The following is a 23964-nucleotide window of genomic DNA, read 5'->3' as shown; positions in this document are numbered from 1 at the left end:
TATTTATATATGTCATCATTACAGAATCTGGAAACAGAGACAAAATATAAGTCATTATATGTTAATAAATTTGAAATTATGTAAAATGTAGAACTCCAATTAAACCCAACTTAATGAAAAATAAAACTAAGAAATTACATCTATAATGTAAAAACTCCCTATAAGTGAGTCCTATGCTCTGCTGATTGAATTGGTAAATTCCTCCTGCAACTGAGACATAAGTGACGCCAATCTTATACAAGTTGAAGAAAATAAAAGCAGTAGGCAAACTCTCCAAAAGATTTAAGAGCTCCGGGCCTAGTGCGGTGGCTCATGCCTGTAATCCCAGCACTTTGGGAGGCCGAGGAGAGAGGATCACCTGAGGTCAGGAGTTTGAGACCAGCCTGACCAATATGGTGAAACCTCATCTCTACTAAAAATATAAAAAATAGCTGAGTGTTGTGGTGCACACCTGTAGTACCAGCTGCTCAGGAGGCTGAGACAGGAGAATTGCTTGAACCTGGGAGGTGAAGGCTGCAACGAGCGGAGATCCCCACTGCACTCCAGCCTGAGTGACAGAGTGAGACACTGTCTTAAAAAAAAAAAAAAAAGAGTTCCGTATAAACTTTACATCAAACTGGCAAAGATATCACATGAAAAGGTTATATATATCTCCTAAACAAATAAAAAATAAATTTAATAAACTGAATCCAAAGTTACATCAAATCTGATATACTATAAATAAATTAGGTTTTATTCCAGAGTGAATTTTTGTTACATTAACACTTTGAAATCAGAAAACTTCAGTAAAACATAGAAATATATAATAATGTGATTATATAATAAATGCAAAACTAACATATCACCCACTTGAATATTAGAAAAAAAATCATAAAACTGTAGTTGAAATATTCAAATCTTTCTCTGAGATCAGGGATGAGAAAAAGATTCCTACTATCACCAGTTCTATTTAACATTTACATAGGCAATAATACAAGAAAAAGAAGAAAAAACATATGGACTGGAAAGAAATTAACTACCATTATTCACATACTGAATGTTTATATTTCTAGACTAACATCAGTGTATATATTAGTATTAATAAATTTAGCAATTACTGGATATATGGTTAATATAAAAATAAACTCTAACTTTATTTCCAAATTCCTGCAACAATTAGAAGATTAAATTAATTAAAAATACTGTTTACAACAATTCAAAGATTATCAAAATCTTAGGTAAAATTTTAATGAAAGCTGAACAATATCTTTACGTAGCAAACTAGAAAATTATTCAGATAAATTAAATCAAGATATTAACAATTGAATGGTGAGCAATGTTTATTAAATGGAAGATGTAGTTTTTTAAAGTGATCAATTCTTTCCACTTTGAAGCATATGCAATCCCATTCAACACAAACCCAAGTCAAATCCCAGTAGTAATTCAGCATATTCTATAAATCATTAAACTTAAAAATTGGACTAATGGAGAGAATTAACAGAAAGTTCGATTACAGTCAGATAGAATGAAAAAAGACCTATTGGTGAACAATTAGGGCAATTTGGGACATTGTGATTTCCTGCTATTAGAGTTCGTGCATGAATTATACAGTACCTTGGTGATGATATTCTATCAGGAAATTAAAGACAGGTTGATGACTTGTGACAACTACACTTTGTATTTTAACATCTGAGATCATCTACTGAATTTTTATATACCCTATTATTCAAGAATGAATCTTGTAAACCACAGGGAGAATTATTTTTATGATGACTTCAAAATGGCATGCTTATACAGAAAGTGGGGTGTATAATTCACTGCATATTTAAATATTAATATTTTTATGAAATACTGGAAATCATGTGCAGGTTTTTGCCCTATATGTGGTAAATGGAATGGAAGTACTTTGGTTTTGCTTTCCATGTTTGTAAAAAAGGCACGAAGGTCATAGAAAAAAAGAGATTTTCCCAAGTTTATAAAGAGAATAGCAGAATCAAACTGAAGAATCATCCTTCTGTAACCCAGTCCTGAGCAGTGCACTATGCTATTTCTGTATTCAATATGCCATTTATCAAGTGTGCCTCTCTTTAAATAGGAGGCAAACATTCAAAATTATCAGACTCATTTCCTAAAATTTGAATTATATGCTATAACTGGGCTCTAATCTGGTCCATATCACAAATATTTTTATGATTTCTCTGAGATGTAATCGCACACAAATTGAGCACTGTGCTTTAAGAAATTGCTTCTGGAAGCTGTTTTTTCTTATACACTATATGCTTCATTTTCAATATATGCAATTACAATGTGCTTTGTTTTCTTTTGCAATGTCAATCAGGGAATATACATCATTCACTAATTTAGATGGTACCTAAGTGGTTCTCTACCATTGATGATGATCCTGTTATACAGTTAAACATAAATGTGTTTTAGTTTTCTGTTACTTCATGTTTTGTTTTGTTTTTTGACAGAGTCTTGCTCTGTCGCCCAGACTGGAGTGTAGTGGCATGATCTTGGCTCACTGCTACCTTCGTCTCCTGGGTTCAAGAGATGCTCCTGCATCAGCCTCCCAAGTAGCTGGGACTATAGTCATGTGCCACCACAGCTGGCTAATTTTTCTATCAGTAGAGACGGAGTTTCACCATGTTCGCCGGGCTGGTCTGGAACTACTGACCTCAGGTGATCCCCTGCCTTGGCCTCCCAAAGTGCTGGGATTACAGGCGTGAGCCACTGTGTCCAGCCTACTTCAAGGTTTTAATTGAAAGATAAAATTGTATGTATTTATTATGTACAACATGATGTTTTAAAATACGTATTGTGAAATGACTAAATCTCGTTAATTAACATACGCATTTTTCTGAGAATAGCAATCCTTCATAAGTTTTTTATACATATCAGGAGAAAGGGCACAACAAATCTACAGGATAAAATTATATTTGCAAAGGTATTCATATACACATATGAAACGAGTCATTACAACACTGATTATTATTGTCGTTTTTTTCTAATATGGGAACAGGTACACCTAATATAAGACAACCTTCATAATACATGTGACAGTTAATTCTAGTTGAACAATAGAAGGTCATTCCTTGTAGCAATTTTACTCATGACCCCTTGTATAATAATTTCACTGACTAATTAGAGGTCAGCTTTTTAAAGTGATTCACAAATAAATTATCTCTGCATAATCTGCTTATATTGTGCTTATACTGTGTCTTTCCTTTCTGTTTTCTAATTATTCTTTCTTCAAGTATAACTTTTCATCCTGTTCTCTACTACTTTAAAAATAAAAACAAAAAGCAAAGAGCAGATATTCAAAAAAATCACTAGTCATAGGCCATCATGTAGATATGTTTATAATTTTTTTAAGTAGTTGAAAATACAGAGTGTGCTCGTTATAAAGTTTTGAAAAAGGGCAGAAACATTTCATTCTCAGATGTAAACACAATTAGCAGTAAAGTTTGTATATGGACATAAATATACATAAATATACGTTAAAATGTATAATATATGTATATATTTGTGCACATGATTGAAATGAAATCACAATGTGCTTTTTTTTTTCTTTAGCAATATGTCTTGGAGATGCATTCTGTAAATAAATATAGGCATACCTGACTGATTGCAAAAGCTGGAGAGTAATCATAGTATGGACATATCATAATTAATTTGACAATTTATCTATTCCCTTTTTTGTACTTATACCTTTATGCACTTCTCTGAGTATCTGTCCAATCCTGGAAGTGGAAGTACTATGTAAAGAATATATAACTTAAAACTCTTCTAAGGAATTTTAAATAAAGTTTCAAAGATCTAGTATCATTTCATACCCCTTACAAACATCTATGACCAGATATATAAAATATATATGTATTTTTTAATGTTCATGAAGAAATAAAGCTATATAAATTATCATTGATATAAAATGCTTTCTAAAAGCAGATGTTATTGTATAACTAGCATAGAAATAAAATAGCTTGCTACAGGTAACACAGGTTTCATTTTACTATTTTATATCAATAGATGTTGCCAGTTCTCATGTAATTTCTCATCTAGGTCAACATTAGGTTCAAGTTGACAAGTAGCAGAACAAACCATTTTGAAATTTTCATTAGGAATATGTTTAAATCATTTTAATTTGCATACAATTCAGATCTTTTTGGTTGCTGTAGTATTTTAATTTTAATTCAATTTAATTTTTTTAGAGATCAAGTCTGCCTATGTTGCCCAGGCTGGAGTGTAGTGGTTATTCACAAGTGCATTTGTAGGTTACTTTTTCCTCGAACTCCAATGCTCAAGTGATCCTCCTGCCTCAGCCACCCAAGTAGTTGAGATGACAGGTGCACCTCACCATGCCCAACTTAATATTTTTAAAATTGGAATAATAAAATAATTTTAATTGGAATATTTTTGACTTTTATAATTTTTTTTCTATCTTATTCCTTTACTTGGTTTTCCTTCTACTGTCATTCAAATGATGTATCCTTTGCCTTACATAAAGGAAATAATTTTAATTGAAAACTACATTTAGAAGTTTTTGAATTATTTTATTAGAAATATATGTGTTATATATTTGAAACATAAATAATATTAATGAAAAAAAAACTGTATTTCCACCAGAAAGATAATATAGCATAACCAAGGCCTTAGGGGACATGTGTATACACTTTCCCAATTATATCACTCTTCTTCCTCCTAGAAAAACATATGCAAACACACATACATACACATACACACACCCCCCCCCCAAAAATTTTGGTGTTGATCATTCCCTTGATTATTTAAGGTTATATTTATTGTATCTATATGTGGTTTTTATTTATCCTTCAAAGCATAATACAAATGGAGAAAAGTGAAAAACTACCAACTGACCAGATCCATGTAGTTAGCCAAAAAGAACACAGCTGTATAAGTAACACTCAGATGGAGAATGAAACAGTCAGACTTCCAGAAGAATAAAAGAAATAAATCCTTTTTGCGACCTCCCATCATTATGTCTTTCCTTTTCCTTATAGTTAACCACAGCTCTGACTCTTAAGAACTTAAACTGAGTTTTCCTGCTGTGAAGGAAAGGAATAAGAGCAGGCTTGTAACTATTTATTCTCTAACAGGAAAGCCTGATAAAAGTTAATGACTTCCTAGTAAATGTGCTGACATAATAACTCTTCGTAAACATGCTAATAGATATTACTGTTTTACCAGGATGTACTTTGTCTGTCTAGGTTGTTTATTACAAACAACCCTGGAAGTTACAGATCTATGCAGATTCACTGGCTAGAGAATAAAATATAGTATAATTAACAGAGACTGGATAATTAACAATGTAAAATGGGATGAGCCAAAAAATTAAATGACTCACTTTTTAAAATAATATTTTCACTAATAGTTACTAAACATAACTCATCTTTTATTGTAAAACAAAATTACATCCTGATGTGGAAGAAAAGTGGCACTAGTAGGGACTGTTTCTGATGCTTTCATGACCTCCAAAAAATATAATGTTTTATATTTTGACTGGATGTTTGCCTCTATTACTTAAATCACAAATAAAATTTGGTGTAAGATCTACCATTCATGTGAGTCTGGTTTCAAAACACAACTCTTTGTAACCACAAACCTGCACACCTGTTTTGGAAATTCACATAAAATAGTTCAGACAATATTATTTGCATGTGCATGAATTCCTTTGCTCAACATTATGGCCATGAGATTTATCTAAGTTGTATGCAGAAGTTTGTTCATATTCATTGCTGAATGGTATTACATTGTGTGATATACCATATTTTACCCATTTTTAGAGATGGCGATTTAATTTCCAGGTTGCATCCAGTTTAGGCTATTAGGAATTAGTGTTTCTATATGCCATTTGGCATATGTTAGTTTTTAGGATGATTATATGTATGAGAGAATTACTGTGTCATACTGAATGGATATATTCAGCTTAATAGAATCTGCCAAAACTTTGCTAGAGTTTTGACTTTAATTTGTCCTGCCACGAACAATGTGTGAGAGTTTCTCACAGACATAAGGTATTGTCAGGATGAGAGCCTTATGTTTGCCTAGGCCCTGTGGGTGGGGAAAATTCTGTGGCAGGGAGTTTGAGACCAGGCAGAGCATGGCAGTGTTACTACACTGATGAGACAGAGATGGAAATTTGGGGGCTGTTAATGCAGCTGTGATTTATCTGGTAGGGCACTGAAGATGGGGGAGCTATGCACAGAACAAGGACAGAAGTCAGTGTGGGAGTTTGAAATAGGTCCTTGTTAAAGGACTAGGCTGCATATGTGCAGAAGACTCATGGGCACATCACATTTAAACTACTGAGAAGCAAATGTTTTTAAGAAATTAAAATTTCCAGAGGAATACAGATAAATTTCCTACTTGGGAATGATGATTTAAATTACCTCCCTGGGAATAATGGCTTCTGGTATGGTTTGGATCTTTTTCTCCCCCAAATCTCATGTTTGATTGCAATCCCCAGTGTTGGAGTTGGGGTCTCATGGGAGGTGATTGGAACATGGGGGCAGAGTTCTCATGAATGGTTCAGCACCATCCCCTCTGGTATTGTATAGTGACTAAGTTCTAGAGAGATCTGGTTGTTTAAAAGTGTGTGGCACCTCGCCTCTCTCTCAGTCCTGCTCCTGCCATGTAAGACTCTTGTTCTTGCTTTGCTTTCTACCATAGGTCAAAGCTCCCTGAGATCTCCCCAGAAGCAGATGCCACCATGCTTCCTGCAGCCCATGGAACCATGGGCCAATTAAATCTCTTTTCCTTATAAATTACCCAGTCTCAGGTATATCTTTATAGCAATGCAAGAATGAACTAATAATGGCTTCCTTCTCAACAGAATCCATGGAGACTGGAGAAAATGTGGCAGCATTTTTCCAATGTTGAAGGAAAAAAATAATAAAACCGTCAACTCAAAATCATCTGGCAAAATTATCCTTCCAAACTGAGACTGAAATAAGACACATCCACACAATCAAACCTGAGCCAATTTGTTACTTGACAACCTGAAATATAAGTAATACAGTAGGATCTTCAGGATGAAAGAAAATGACACCTCATGGAAATTAAGTACTACAGGAAGGAAAGAGGAACACTGGAGAGGGAAAAAGACAACTATTATTTACTTTTGAAATGTATCTGACTCTATAAACCAAAAATGGTAAATAGTATTGTATATGTGAAATATTTGACAAGAGCATAAATGAAAGGGGATTGGTCAAATTGTAGTGTTGTGAGATTGTATTTACATGGGGTGGTATTATTATAATTCAAAGTAGGCAAAAATAATATAAAGAATCATAGGCCAATTCCTGGAGCAAGAGTTAAATATGATACAAGAAAATATAAGTTCCTTCTAGTACTGTGGCTATATAGCAAATTACTCCAAAGTTTATCTTTAATGAATACTCCTTATTTACTCATATTTTTTTCACTAGGTTGTACATCAATGAAGTACTAACATCATATGGCCCATACCAGATACATGTTGTGAACTGAAGAAATATTTAGAGAGTAAATAATGAAATATTTAAATGAAATAGAATGAAATGAAAAATGATGCTCTCCTTGGGACAATCATTTGCCCTAAAATATATATATATGTATATTTCATATATACACACATCATATATATACAGTATATATGTACTTATATATACTATATGTATACATGTATGTACACTTGTGAAGCAATATCCACAATGAAGAAAATGCGGTGGCTCATGCCTATAATCCCAACACTTTGGGAGGCCAAGGTGGGCAGATGGCCTGAGGTCAGGAGTTCTAGACAAGCCTGGCCAACATAGTGAAACCCTGTCTCTGCTAAAAATATAAAAATATTAGCTGGGCATGGTAGTGCGCACCTGTAATCCCGGCTACTCAAGAGGCTGAGGCAGGGGAATCGCTTGAACCAGGGAGGCGGAGGTTGCAGCGAGCCAAGATCGCACCACTGTACTCCAGCCTAGGCTACAGAATAAGACTCTTGTCTCAAAAAATATAAAGAAAAAAATGTGAACATCTAGCTCACATATCCAATATTCCTTCAACATCTTTATACAAAATACAGATTTTATATATATGTATATATGAGATGTTTGTATATATAAATATACATAATTATATATGTACATATATTATAATTATATACATATATGTTATATATTATATATAACTACCTGTATATATCCATATGGGTACATGTGTAATTAGCTACAGAAAAAAAAAACACTACAAATTATAAACATATTTTAAGAAATAGTGGTTGTGCAGATCTTACAACCCAACCATGCTGAGAAAAACTGGGAAAAGGAAGCTTCAAAAACATGTGTTAGAAAGCACCACAAATGCAAGAAAATAAGTATTTGAACAGACAGGGTCTGAATTAGAAGATCATTCCAGGTGGGGATACTCAAATTTGGTACCCCTTTTATGCTCGACAGTTTTGCTAATTTAAAAGTGACTGAGAAACCGAGATGCTAAGCAGTAAGTTGAAGCTGAGAAGCTAAGCAACTGATGAGAGCTTTCAGGAGTTTCATCATCCCAGGGGACATACTTGGACCTGAGTGTACACCAATGAGAAGAGGTTCTGAAAAACCTAGTGGTTCATTTGTCATTCCTCAGGGGCTATGATCTAAATGTCTATGTGTGTCAGAAAGAGAACAATTCTGACAAAATCTGAGACCAAGTTTCTTAATTCCTGATTGCTATGAGATAAACTATTTCTATATTAACAGGCTCTTAAAACCAAAAGTATTTTAAATAACTGCTGGCCTCCAATTATCTCCAAAGTATTTAATACCGATAATTCAGACTGCAATACAAAACAATCGTATATGCAAGATATAAATGGGAATTAAAGGATTAGCATCAGGCCTGCAATCCATTTTCTCCATTTATTGGCATGCCTGGGAAAGAAAGAACAATGACTTAGTTACACCCATGTAATTTGGAGTGACAGTGAGATATCACTATACACTCAGAAGAGGGACAGTTAAAAATACTGACCATCATGTTGAACACCTTAAATTTATACAATAAAAGATAATATTGACCATTGTGAGTACTGGCAAGGATGGAGAGCAACTGCAAGTCTCACATACTGCTGGTTGGGTGTACCATGGTATAATCATACAGCAAAGCACTTTGACATTTTCTAAAATAATTTAAAGATGTACCAATCATATGCTCCAGCCATTCCATTCCTTGAAGTGTATCCAAGCAAAATAAATTTACATGTCCATACAAAGATACGTGTAAGAATGTTTAATTCATGGGAAAGGGGTGGGAGCTTGAGCAGGACTGAGAAGGAAGGGAGAAATATAAAGACGTTGAAGGAATCTTGAAAGTGGGAAATGTTCACATTTTCTTGATTGTGGATATTGTTTCACAAGTATATATACATTGTAACACTTATATTGTTAATTTAAATGATGTCCAGATTATTTTAAATCAAATATGTCTTCAGGAAACTGTTCACAAACTGTGTGCGGGATGTACCAAACTATATGTCCAAAGGAAATTATACAGCACTTAATTCAGGAGAAGAAATCTGGAAAATTTAAGGTCTGATAAGGCCTTAAAGAAATAAAAACACATGGTCATTTAGTATCAAAATAATACAAATGAAACGGTAACACAAAAATAAGAGAAGAAATTTTGAACAAAATTACAAAGAGAAGATCTGCACATTCGAAAGTTGGTTTTCATTTTTATAAAATGGTAAAATAAAAAAATAAATGAAGATAAACTCATGGCAAGACTGGTCAAGAAGCAAAGAAGGCTCACATTACCAATACCCAGAACGTAGAAAGGATTATTATTATTAAACTTGGAAATGTACACATACTACATAAGTAAATTCATTTCAATATATTTGAAATTACACAAAATGATGAAATTCAGAGTTAAACAAATATAAGACCAAAACCGTTAAGAAATACAAATAGTCCAATTATCAATCAATGAAATTTTACCTAGTGAAAATCCTTCCTAAAAATAATTTCTATTTCCTGGTCCCCATGAACTTTTCCATACAATGAAGAAAGAAATAAAATCAATTTTACACATCTTCCTCAAGATAGAAAGGGCAAAGGCACACCCCAAAATGTTTTATGAGATCTATACAAACTTTACACAAAACTATAAAGTACATTATAAGAGATTAGCTTTGCTTTATATCTCTGTGGTAAACACTAATAACAAAAATTACTGTGATTTCTTTACATTCATCACTGTTTACAAAACCTATGGAAAAAAGCAAGTTTATTTCTGACAAACGAAATCCTAAAATACATCAGACATGATATATCTTACAGCACTATTCATACGTCCTAAACAATTTGGGTTTAATAAAAAACTGAGTTATTGCAGATTTAACACTTAGATATCAAACAATTTTAACAAAAAAGGAACACAGTTGTGTCATACTAATATAGATAGAGAAACCATTTGATAAATGTTACCAGTCACTTATTATTTTAAAAATAACCTGAAGAACTGGAGAGTATTATGATTAGTGTTGAAATACTGAGAACCTTCTCCCTGAGATCAGGAATAAGAAAGGGATACCTACCATCACCAGTTCTATTCAACATTTTATAGAGGTCATTTCCTATAAATGTAATTTTACAACAGGACAATAATGCAATATATATAAAAATTTGTAAGGGAGAAATGAAATCAACTTTATTCACAAAGAGCATGATGATGTTTATAAGCTAAAAGGAACCTGTAGGCAATACATTAGAATTTCTTAGATAATTTAGCAGATTTGTTGGATTCTATTCAGTTAAACATAATGTTCTAAGAACATTAATTCTTACTAAACTTTTACACACAGTATAAGAAATGGCATGAATACCTTACAATATAAGGCCATATTTTTTCTACATACTTATCAGATAAAACTTTAATGTTATTATAATCCTGATTACTGTCATCATTTTCTCTGACAACCTAGTAAAAGAGGCTCTGGTATCTTATTAACAGAGGCTCCCCGGTATATAAGATATAATTTGCAATACGTTTTATACTTAATCTAAGTGGAACAATAAAAAGCATTATATATGACAATTTTACCTATGGCCAATTGTTTAATGATCTCACTGACTAACCACAGGTTCAGCGTATTTTCAGTGATTCACAATTTATATTTTTTCTCCACTTATCTTTTCTTGTATTATTTCTCAGCATTTTTTTCCTATTTAACTTTTTCTAAATCTGTGTATAAGACTACCTTCTGGCCAGGCATGGTGGCTCAGGCCTGTAAGAGCTTTGGGAGGCCAAGATGGGAAGATCACTTGAGGCCAGGAGTTCAAGACCAGCCTTGGCAAAGTAGCAAGACACTACCTCTTCCAAAAAAAAAAAAAAAAAAAAAAACAGGTGTGGTGGTACATGCCTATACTATCTATTTGGGAGGCTGAGATGAGAGAATAGCTTGAGCCCAGGAGCTCGAGGCTGTAGTGGGCAATGACGGCAGCACTGCACTCCAGCCTGGGTGACAGAGAAACCCTGTCTCGAAAAACAAAAAACAAACAGAAAAAAACCCACTAATTTCTTATGCTACTGTGAACTACTTTGAAATAAAATTAGTGTACATCTTTCAAAGTATTATTTGTAATAAGTCATCACATGACTATTTGTTACTTATACCTTTTATGGCATAAAATTGCACATGATGTGCTCAGTGTAAAATTTTCAGAAAATGCCAATGCATATGCTTTCTAAAAGCATATATGATTAGCACTGTAGTGTGCATATGAAAATATGTATGTATTTAAATGAATCATATATTTAAATATTTGTACACATGCCTGTAAGTAAATTACAATTTGCTTTCTATTAGCAATTTGTCTACTAAATATTTAATAATTAAATAATTGTAAAGTGCATAGTATAAACACTATAAACACAGCATAATTTATTTAAAAACTGGTTTCTTGCCTTACTGCTTACCACAAACTTAGTGGCTTACAACAAAGCAAATTTATTATCTTACATTTCTATGAGTCAGAAGCTTAAAAAGGGTATTATGGTGCAAAAATCAAGGTGTCTGCAGGGGTGTGTTCCTTCTGAAGGCAGTAGAAAAGAATCTAGTTCTTGCTTTCTTCAGCTTTTAGAAGCTTCCTGCATTCCTTGGCACATCACCCCTGTATCTTCAAAGCCAGATGTGTCTTTCTCACATCATTGTGACCTTTCCTTTTGTATTCATATCATCACTGACCCTGACTCTCCTATCTTCCTCTTTCACATTATAAGGTCCTTTGTGACTATATTAGATGCAAACAGATAATAATATTTCCATCTCATGATCTTTAGTTAAATCACAGCTGCCAAATTCCTTTTGCTGTGTAAAGTAATATATTCTTAGAGTCAGAGGATTTTCACGTGGATATCTTTCAGGAGCTGTTTTTCTGCCTACCACAAAAAGGCATGCATTTTTATTTCTTTTTGATTTCAGGTAATTTCTGCCCCTTTCTTCCCCACTCTCAGTTACCAGCAGATAATTGTTATTAGCCAAATAATGTGTATCCTCCCAGATTATTTTTATATGTACATTTAAACAGATAGGTAGATATTATTAAATCATGGAATTATTCATTCTGTTATACTTAAATTTTCTTTGAAATATATATTGTGAATAATTTTCAGAATTTTTATGTAGTCCTTCTGCAGGTTTATGAACACATTTTTAATTTGGTGGTTGCTGCCAAAGCAAAATATTATATAAGAAAAGTAGATATAAAATAACATATTTTTGATAATACAGTGTCACTTCATTATTTTTATCAAGAGAGTTTAGCTATTTTCATACTCTTATCTAAGTAAACGTTAGCTTAAAATCAGCAATTATAATAACAAACTTTTTTACTTTTGTTTGGGAGTATGCTTAAATTATTTTAATTTGTATATTATCTGTCCAGAAACTTTTATATATTTCAATAAGAAATAAAAAATAGGTTTGGGCTACACTTAATGCAGGTTTTTTTTGCTTCTGAGATTTGTTATTATCAACAAAAGTCAACATATATAGTTTTTAAAACACATATAGAATAATTTTCATTGACAAAAGCCATTACAATTTTTTAAATATTTTATTAATACTGTGTGTTTGACATTGGCATAAAATATAAAACATATTAATGAATTTAAAAATATCTACCCACCAAAAATTTCAAAGAAGTAAAGAAACATTACCAATCTGGAAACAATGACTAAATGTTGGCTGACTTCTCAACAGAATACATGGAGAACCAAAAAAAATGAAGCAGCACCTTTCCAATGCTGAATGAAAAGATGAAACAATCAACCCAGAACCCTATATCCAGCATACTTATCCTTCTAAACTGAGAGTGAGAGAAGACACATTCATATAAACAAGCCTAGAACAATTGGTCTCTGACCAACCTGGAACACAAGTAGTACTAAAAGAAGTTCTTCAGGCAAAAAGGAAATGACACTTGATGGAAACAGAACTACAGAATGAAACAAAGACTACTGGATAGGGAAATAACGTGGATAAATGCACGTATATGATAAACTTTTCTATCATTTCTTTGAAAGACAACTCACTCTTTAAAGCAAGATTACAAATGGTATTTGATATGTAAACTATACAAGAAGATGAAAGAAAGGCGGAATAAAAGAATTATAGTATTCTGAGGTTACATTTAATGGAAGTGATCTCATATAATTCTATGCAGAGCATGGCAAGTAGATAATTCAAATGACAATCCCTTCAACAACCACTAAATGTAACACTAAAATATATAGGAAATATCCTATTTACACTAAAAGTATATAACATATTCATACAAACTTATTTTCTATAGTAATCTCCATACACATTTGTCTGTTTTTTCCACTAGGCTCTTCCTCAGTAATAAAACTACAGCACATGGTCCACACCTGGCACATGTTGGGAATGGAAGAAACATTTATGGGATGAGTGAAATAATGATGTTGAAATAAATTAAGTAAATTATAGCTTTAAAAGATTCACTGCTTGTGAAAATCATTTGACTAAAATTCTTGTATATATACTTCCAAAAAGATGCAGTAGACAGACTTTACCTCTTTTTCCCAGTAAGTATAACTGAAAACGTTGAATGTTTTATGTAAAACCAATATAAGACTGAAAGGCAAATAGAAGAAGGTAGGTTGGAAGGAGACTTTAGGACACACGGAACAACCTAGTGGTGATTTCCTAGTTGTTTTTGTTAGTTTTGTGTTTGCCTCAGACATCCCAGACATGGAGATGATAAATTTAGCAACCTGAAAACACCAAAGCGTGCGTTATAGGGCTATATTTATAGGAAATGATATTAATAGTATCAAACTCTATGTAAATCATGAAAAGCAGAGAATTTAAATGCCAATCCCTTAAGCAACCACTAAATCTAATCCAAAAATTTAGGTAATATTCTAGCTAGCATTGCTGCAAAAACAAATTAACATAAAACTTATCCTCCATACCATTTCCACATTTATTTGTCTGTTTTTCCATTAAACTGTCCCAAAATAATGTAATCCGAGAGCATCATTTGTACCAGACACATGCTTAAAACTAAAGAAATATATATGGGGAGGATGAAATAATTACATTAAAAGGAATTAAATAAATGATGGCAAAAAAATTTTTAAGACTCCACTGTTTATAATAATCAGTTGGCTAAAAAGTATTTCTGAATATCTACTTCAGAGAAGATGGAGTAGACAAACTATCCCTATTTCTTTCCCTAAGATCAACTAAAAACTCTGGATATTATATATAAAACAAACAAACATGAGACTGAAAGGTACAGAGACTAAGAGAGACTGCTAGAGACCTCAGACCTAAGGAACAACATGATTGTTGTATTAGTCCATTCTCACATTGCTATAAAGAAATAACTGATACTAGGTAATTTATAAGGAAAAAAGGTTTAATTGGTTCACAGTTTGTCAGGCTGTACAGGAAGCATGGCAGCATCCCCTGGGCTTCTAGGGAGGCCTCAAGAAACTTATGATTATGGCAGAAAGTGAAGGGGGAGCCAGATGTCTCATATGACCAGAGCAGGGGGAAGGGGGGCGGCAGGGCAGGTGCTACATACTTTTAAATGACCAGATCTTGTGAGAACTCTATCATGAGAACAACATCAAAAGATGGTACCAAATCATTCATGAAGAATCCACCCCCATTATCCAATCACCTCCCACCAGGCCCTACCTCCAACACTGGTGATTTTAATTGAATATGAGATCTGGGTGGTGACACAGATTTAAACCATATCAATGGTAATTTATTTTTTCTAATTTGTTTTCTTTTGGTTTTGCTTCATACACCCCAGACCTGAAGCTTAAAAACCAGGCAACCCCAAAATGCCAAAAGGCATAGACAAAAACTAAAAAGCCAACAAAAACTCACTCTCTCTAGACAAAAAACTAAAAAGGACACAGCCAAACAAGACAGACAAGATGTAGACAACAACTTCTCTACTCTAGCTAAACATTGTCCTCACTCACACCAGAAAAGGTCTAGTGGATAGTCTAGATCTCCACTTTCACCCGAAATGTGAAGAGACACCCTAAATAGCCCCTCTCCATGGTGATCTATTTTTTCAATCTATTGAGCATGACCCAAAGAAAAAAAAAAACACCTAAGGAATTATGACTTGTTACATCCAAACAATTTAGATAGAGCATATAAGACATCAATTTACACCTATTAGAAGGGTTCAATTAAAAATATAGATCATAGCAAGTGCTGACAAGGATGCATAAGAACTGTGACTCAATGATACAATGCTGATATAATGGAAAATGGTACAATAACATGTTAAGTATTTTAACATCTTTCTCAAGCTCAAAGACATATGTATCAGGTGATCCAGCCATCCCTTTTCATCACATTTCTACAAGAATAATAAAATATATATATATACATCTATAGAGTGACTTGTACAATAATGTACACACCATGGGAAAGGAGGTAGGTTCGAACAGAAACAGGAGAAAGAAATATAAAGTTACACAAAGAAACCTGAGTGCAGAGATGGGTATGTACATTATATTGCTGTAATGGTTTTAGATGTGTGTGTGTGTGTGTATGCACGCATTTGTGAGTGTGTGTGAAAACTTGTACCATTCATTGTAAAGTGTAAAGTTTATTTAAACTCAATTATTTAAACACAATTTCAATGAGACTGTCACAAAATGTGAGATAAAATATTATGTACATATAGGGATCCTATATGTTTAAATATCTATCTTTTTCTAATAGGAAGTATTACTAAACAATTTATACACTTAACAAATGGCATAAAAACCCTACAAAACAAGGTTATATTTTTAAAGCTTTTACCATATACCTATCAAATAATTTGTGACGCCTTTAACTCTGATTACTGTTCTCTCTTTTTTTTATTATTTTTTTTTTGCTATCATGGCAAGAGAGGCCCCTGAATATAAGATAAGCTTTATTATACACATGACATTTAAGTCTGGTGGAACAATATAAAGAGCATTCTTGGTTGGGTGCAGTGGCTCACACCTGTAATCGCAGCATTTTGGGAGGCCTAGGCAGGTGGATCACTTGAGGCCAGGAGTTTGAGACCAGTCTGGCCAAATGGCGAAACCACGTCTCCATTAAAAATATAAAAATTAGCCAAATGTGGTAGTGCACGCCTGTAGTCCCAGCTACTCAGGAGTCTAAGGCATGAGAATCGCTTGAACCCAGGAGGTGGAGGTTGCAGTAAGCCGAGATTGTGCCACTGCACTCCAGCCTGGTCAACAGAGCAAGACTCTGTCTCAGAAACAAAAACAAAAACAAAAAAAGAGCATTCTTTATGACAATCTAATTATAATTTGTCTTCTTTTAACTCACAATTAAATTATTTTCTCCTAATATCTTTTTTATATTTTTCTTATTTTTCTCTTCTAAGTATTTTCTAATGTTTCTAAGACTAGCTTCTTATTTCATTCTGTACTGCTTTAAAGTTAAAAAAGGATTACATCTTTAAAAAATTGTTAGTAATATGCCTTCATCACAATTTTAAAAATTTACATCTTAAATTACATAGATAGTATGTTCAAGGTGTAAAATTTCCAAAAAACAATACACATATCCCTTTTCAGAAGTAATTGTGATTAGCAGTGAAGTGTATACACAGAGATAAAAACATCTACATTTATATACGTGATTTATTTCTATTATAGTACACATATCTGTAAGCAAATTATTTTTTTAATTAGAAATATATATTGGTGATATAGATTGGATGCTGACTCTACTCAAATCTCATTTGAAAGTAATCTCCAATGTTGGAGATGGGGCCTTGTGGGAGGGGACTGGATCATGGGGTCAGGTTTTTCATGAATGGTTTAGTACCATCCTCTTGGTACTGTCTTCACAATAGTAAGTGCATTCTCACAAGATCTGGTCATTTAAAAGTGTGTGGCACCTCCCTATTCTCTCTCTTGCTGTTTTTTCCATGTGATGTGCCTGCTCCCCATTTACCTTCTGCCAAGATTATAAGCTTCCTGAGGCCTCCTCAGAAGCAGATGACACTATGTTTCCTGTAGAGCCCGCAGAACCATGAGTGAGCCAATTAAACCTCCTTTCTTTAGAAATTACCCAGTCTCAGGTATTTCATTATGGTAATGAAAGAACGGCCTAACAGAAAAATTGTACTGAAGAGTGGGGCAATTGTTATAAAGATAACATGGAAATGTAGAAGCAGCTTTCGAATTAGGTAACACGCAGAGGTTGGAAGAGTGTGGAGGGCTCAGAAGCAGTCAGGAAGATGAGGGAAGTATGAAACTTCTTAGAGACTAGTTAAATGGTGTGACCAAAATGCTGACAGTGATATGCATAATGAAGTCCAGGCTGTGGAGGTCTGATGTAAATGAGGAACTTGTTGGAACTGGAGGAAACGCCTTTTAGGCCTTAGCAAAGAACTTGGCTCATTATGTCCATAGACCAGGGATCTGCGCAAGTTTGAACTTGAGAGTGATGACCTAGGATGTATGGTGGAAGAAATTTCTAAGCAGAAAAGTGTTTAATATGTGGCCTGGCTGCTTTAACTGCCTAACTCAGATGCAGGAGCAAAGGATGACCTGAAGTTGGAATTTATATTTAAAAGGGAAGCAGAACATAAAAACCTGGAAAACTTTCAGCCTGGCCTTGTGGCAGAGAAGGAAAAAGCTTCAGGAGAATTCAAGCAGGCTGCTAAGCAACCACTTACTAGAGAGATTTGCATAACTAAAAGGAAGCCAAGTGCTGATAGCCAATGGGGAAAAGCCTCAAAGGCACTTCAGAGACCTTCCAGGTGGCCCCTCTCATCAGATGTCCAAATGCCTAAAAGGAAAGAATGGTTTCATGGGCTAGGCCCAGGGCCCTGCTGCCCTGTGCAGCCTCAGGACATTTCTCCCTATATACCAGCTGCTCCAGCTCCAGCTCCAGCTCCAGCCAGGGACCCAAGGGGCCAATGTACAGCTCAGGCTGCCACTTGAGAGGGTGCAAGACATAAGCCACAGCAGCTTCTACATGGCATTAAATCTGCAGGTACACAGAGTGAAAGAACTGAGGGTTGGGAGTCTCTGCCTAGATTTCAGAGGATGTATGGAAAAGTTTAGGTGTCTAGGCAGAAGCCTGCTGCAACGGTAGAGACCTCACAGAGAACCTCTACTACAGCAGTTAGAGAAGAAATGTGGGATCGGAGCCCCAACATAGAGTCCCCACTGGGGCACTGCCTGGTGAAGTTGTGAGAAGAGGGCTACCATCCTCTCAACCCCAGAATGGTAGGTCCACCGACAGCATTCACCCTGCACCTGGAAAAGCCTCAGATACTCAACACCAGTCCATGAGAGCAGCTGTGGGGGCTGAATCCTGCAAAGCCACAGAGGCGAAGCTACCCAAGGCCTTGGGAGCCCACCTCTCACATCAGTGTGCCCTGGATGTATGACACAGGATCAAGGAAGATTATTTTGGAGCTTTAAGATTTAATGACTACTCTGCTGGCTTTCAGACTTGTGTGGGGCCTCTAGCCCCTTTCCTTTGGGCTGTTTCTCCATTTTGGAACAGGAATGTTTACTCAATGCTGGTACTCCCATTGTATCTTGGAGTAAATAATTTGTTTTTGATTTTACAAGCTCCTAAGAGGAAGGGACTTGTCTTGTCTCAAATGAAACTTGGGACTTTTGAGTTTATGCTGAAATGAGTTAAGACTTTGGGGGACTACTGAGAAGGGATTATTGTATTTTGCAATATGAAAAGGACATGAAATTTGGGAGGAGCTGGAGCAGAATGATATAATTTGGATGTTGTCTTCACCCAGATCTCATGTTGAAATGTAATCCTCAGTGTTGGAGATGGAGCCTGACAAAGACAACTGGATTACAGGGTGGATTTCTCAAGAATTGTTTAGTAGCATCCCCTTGGCACTGTCCTCATGGCAGTGAGTGAATTCTCATGAGATCTCGTCGTTTAAAAGTGTGTAGTACCTCCTGCCCCACACTCTCTTGTTCCTGCTTTCACCATGTGCTTTGCCTGCTCTCCCTTCACCGTCTGCCTTGATTATAAGCTTCCTGAGGCCTTTCTAGAAGCAGATGCTGTTATGCTTCCTGTATAGCCTGTGGAATCATGAGCCAGTTAAACCTCTTGTTTATAAATTACCCAGTCTCATGTATTTCTTTATACCAAAGCAAGAACGGCCTAACGTACCTGGAGATGTCCTTTTTAAGTAGTTTATATACACCTAATTGGTTGTAAAAGCTACACAGTATTCATAGTATGAATGCAGGATAAATTATCAAATAATATTTAAGTTGATGCAAAAGTAATAGCTTTTGCACCAAGCTAAATAGCTGTTTTGACATTTTTTGTGCCCATACACTAATGCACATGTGTAAATAGCTGTGTCAGATATAGTCCTAGATAACAAATTATTGTGTAAACTTGTAGGTAAATTCACAACTCTGTCAAAAAACAACAAATTAATTTCCAAATACTCATTACCATCTTATGCCCCTTGATACCCCGATATCAAGATTTAAAAAGAGTAATTTGTTACTTAAATTACTTACATGAAGTATTAAGCAACCCTAGGATAGTATGTCCTCATGTATTTATTTTTCATATATTCTTTGATACATATTATTTCTATCTGTTACCGTCTATTGTTTCATAATAATTACAATTACAAACCAAAATTATCATACATTGACCATATATACATATATATACATATATACACATAACTTCTTATTGCTTTCAATTATGTTCTATATATTGCATGGTACCAAATAGATTCTTATGCATACTATATGTCTTATATAAATCATTTTGCCTATAAAATAAATTGCATTTATTAAAAGTATGGTAGATACAAAATATTTAGTTATAGTTAATACAAGTGTCATTTCATTACTCTTACCAAGAGATTTTGGCTGTTCTCATACACTATCACATTCATATCACTATTAGCATCAGATTAGAAATAATTATTTCAAAAGATTTTGATATTTTTCTTGTAAATGTGCTGAAATCATTTTAATTTGTATATAAGCAGCAGAGATGTATTTATATATTTTAATAAGAAAAATAGGGTTTTTTGGTTACAGTATTTATCACACAGCTTCTTTCTGCTTTTCTTTATTTCCTATTGTTGATCAAGTTAAGGTTTTTATATAAATGGAATCATTTTCATTTACAACATAGCTACTGAAGATTTGAAATATTTCATTAGCAAACTATCTATACATATATAACATTTCTATTAAATAAAAAGTTTTTACACAATTATTTTTGGAGATGAGGTTTCACTCTTGCTCAGGCTGGAGTTTAGTAACACAGTCATACTTCAGTGTACTCTCTAACTCCTGGATTCAAGGGATCTTCCTGCCTCAGCTTCTTGAGTAGCTGGGACTATAGGTGTGCACCAGTGCACCTGGCTAATTTAGATATACATATATTTTTATATTTGGTAGAGACAGCATCTCACTATGTTTCCCAGGCTGATCTTGAACCACTAGACTCAGGCAATCCTCCCACCTCTGCCTCCCAAAGCACTGGGATTACAGGTATGAGCCACTGTGCCCAGTCAAATGTAAAGTATTTGCATGAACTGAACAAATGTATATCCATCCATAACTTCAAGAAAATAAAGATACATGACCTACCTGGGAATGATGATTTAAATTCTGGCTGCCTTCTCCACAGAATCCACAGAGAGGCAAATAAAAACTACCATCATTTTACCAATGCTTAAAACCGTAATTCTATATCCAACAAAGTTATGCTTCCAAACGGTGAGTGAAATAAATCACATCCAGATAATCAAATCTCAGAAAATTTCTCAGTAGCCAAACTTTAAGTAATGTTAAGGTAATGTATTTGTTTCCTAAGTCCTCTATAATAAAGTATCACAAACTGGGTGGCTTTAAAAAAACAGAAATTTATCGTCTCATAGTTCTGGAGGCTAGAAATCTGAAATCAAGGTGTCAGCTAGGCCATTCTCTCTTTGAAATCTGTAGGGTAATTCTTCCTTGCCTCTTCTTAGGTTTCAATGATTTGCTGGCAATCTTTGGCATTCTTTACCTTTTAGATGGATCACCCCAATCCTCCATCTTCACATGGCATCCCCACTGTGTTTATCTTCACACAGACTTCCCTCTATGCATGACTCTGTCCAAATTTTCCCTTTTTATAAGGACCATTCATATTGGACTAGGGCCCACCCTAATGACATTATCTAAACTTGATTACATCCGCAAGGATGCTCTTTCCAAATAAGACTACAGTCTGAAGTACTGGAAGGTAGGACATTTTCAGTTGATGCAGCTCCAGGAATAGCAAGGAAGTTCTTCAGACTAAGTGGAAATGACACCTGATGGAAACTAAGAACTACAGATATACAAGGTGTGAAGAACACCAGATAGAAGAAACCTGTGCATTAATATAAAAGACAAATATTTTCAGTTATTTATTTGAGAAATATCTGACTCTTTAAAACAAAAGTGATAAATAATATTAGTGATCTAAACTATAAAACAAGATCACAAAGGAAAGTGGGAATAAATATAATTGCAGTGAGGTTGTATTTCTAGGAAGTGGTACTATCTATGCTTATGGAGTTGATGAGGGTACAGAATTTACATATCAACCCTTTGAACAACTACTAAACAAAACACAAAAATACACAGCTAATACCCTAGTTACTATAACAAATTACTACAAAACTTATTTTCAATAATATACTCTATATATACTTGTCTGGTTTCCCACAAGTCTTTCCCTCAACAATGTAACTAGAGCATATCATCCGTACTTGGCACTTTGAAATTGAAGAAATCTTTATAGAATGAATGCAGTAACTACATTGAAAGAAATTAAGCAAATGATGGCTAAAAAAAAATTCACTGTTTGTTTAAAAGATCATTTGGTAAAAAAAGAAAATGATGTCTGCTTCCAAAATGTTGGAGATTTTTCCCTATTTATCCTTCTAAGTGTAACTAAAATCCCTTGACATTATAAATAAAGTGAACATAGGAAGACTCTGAAAGATGAAAAAAAATAAGGAAAACTGAATAGGTATCTTAGAAACCAGGAAGCAACATGGTAGAATTTCCGCATTTTCTTTTGTTTGTTTTGTTTTCTTTCTGCCTCATGCATTCAAGTCCTAACACAGAAAAATCCAGCAAACAGAAAACACCAGAAAGTAAAAAATGTAACACCTCCAACAAAAGCTTGCTCTCTCTAGACAAAAGACTAGAAAGGGTACAGACAAAAAAAGACATAAAACTTGTAGAAAGACAATAACTGCTGTAGGCCAGACAAACACCATCCTCATCCACGCCAGTAGAGGCCGATTGGTGAACCCAGACCCTCACTAGGCTCCAAAGTGTCACCTTAAACTGTCCCTCCCCAGTATGATATATTCTTTTTTTTCCATTTACTAGGTATGCATTGGGAAAGAAAAAACTAAGATTTTATTATACTAATTTAGATAAACAGGGAGATACCACTATGCACTTATTAAACGAGCTACAATAAACAATAATGACCATTATAAGTGAGGGCAAAGACGTAGAGCATTTGTGACTGCTGGTAGGATGTAAAACAATACAATCTCTTTCCAAAACATAAGACATATTCTGATATGATATAAAGGCACATATCATGTGATCCAGCTATACCATTCCTTTATGCTCATCCAAGAAAAATAAAAAGATATGCTCATAGAAACACTTGTACAATAATGTACACATCATGGGAAAAGAGGGAATATTGCATAGAAACTAGAGAGGTAAATACAAAGTTGTACAAGAAAACTTGAGTAGAGGGAAGGATATGTACCTTATATCACTTCTGGTGATGTTTTTACAAATGAGTATGTCAAAACTTACATTGCTCAATTTAAAGTTGTACAGTTTGCTTAAAATTATTATATATCAATGAAGCTATTAAAAAGTGTGAGATACAATATGCATGTGTAAAGGAATATTTGCAGCAATAAATACAAAATAAACCCTGAAATCTGTGGTCAGAAAACCTATCTCAAAATATTGGGAAAAATGTTTGTAACGCAATGTGAAACCAATAACAGAAATGAAACAATAAAATGATCTGTGATATTTTCTAAAATACACAAAGAGGAATGAAAATTTTAAATCTTTTTTTTTTTTTTTTTTTTGGAAAAGAGTAGCACAAACCCTTAATAAGACTAAGGAGGTGAAGGGGAATGAAAAAGTAGAAGAAATTCATTATCAACAATGTGAAGGAAATCCTCATGTCATATCCTGGTGATTCATGTATAAAAACAACTTTATGCTAAGAACTTTGATATTACACACACAAAAAAAAATCCAAGGAAAACACAGCTTAAAAAATAATAAAACTATGAAGAACACTTTGGAGGTTCTTCAAAAAACTAAAAATTGAGCTACAATATGATCCAGCCATCCATTGCTGGGTATCTACCCAAAAGAAGAAAATCA

Source organism: Aotus nancymaae, unplaced genomic scaffold, assembly GCF_030222135.1.
Source record: "Aotus nancymaae isolate 86718 unplaced genomic scaffold, 86718_ANA_hifiasm-v0.15.2.pri h1tg000058l, whole genome shotgun sequence".
NCBI classification, from domain to species: domain Eukaryota; kingdom Metazoa; phylum Chordata; class Mammalia; order Primates; family Aotidae; genus Aotus; species Aotus nancymaae.
Note: the sequence above shows the minus strand (reverse complement) of the source record.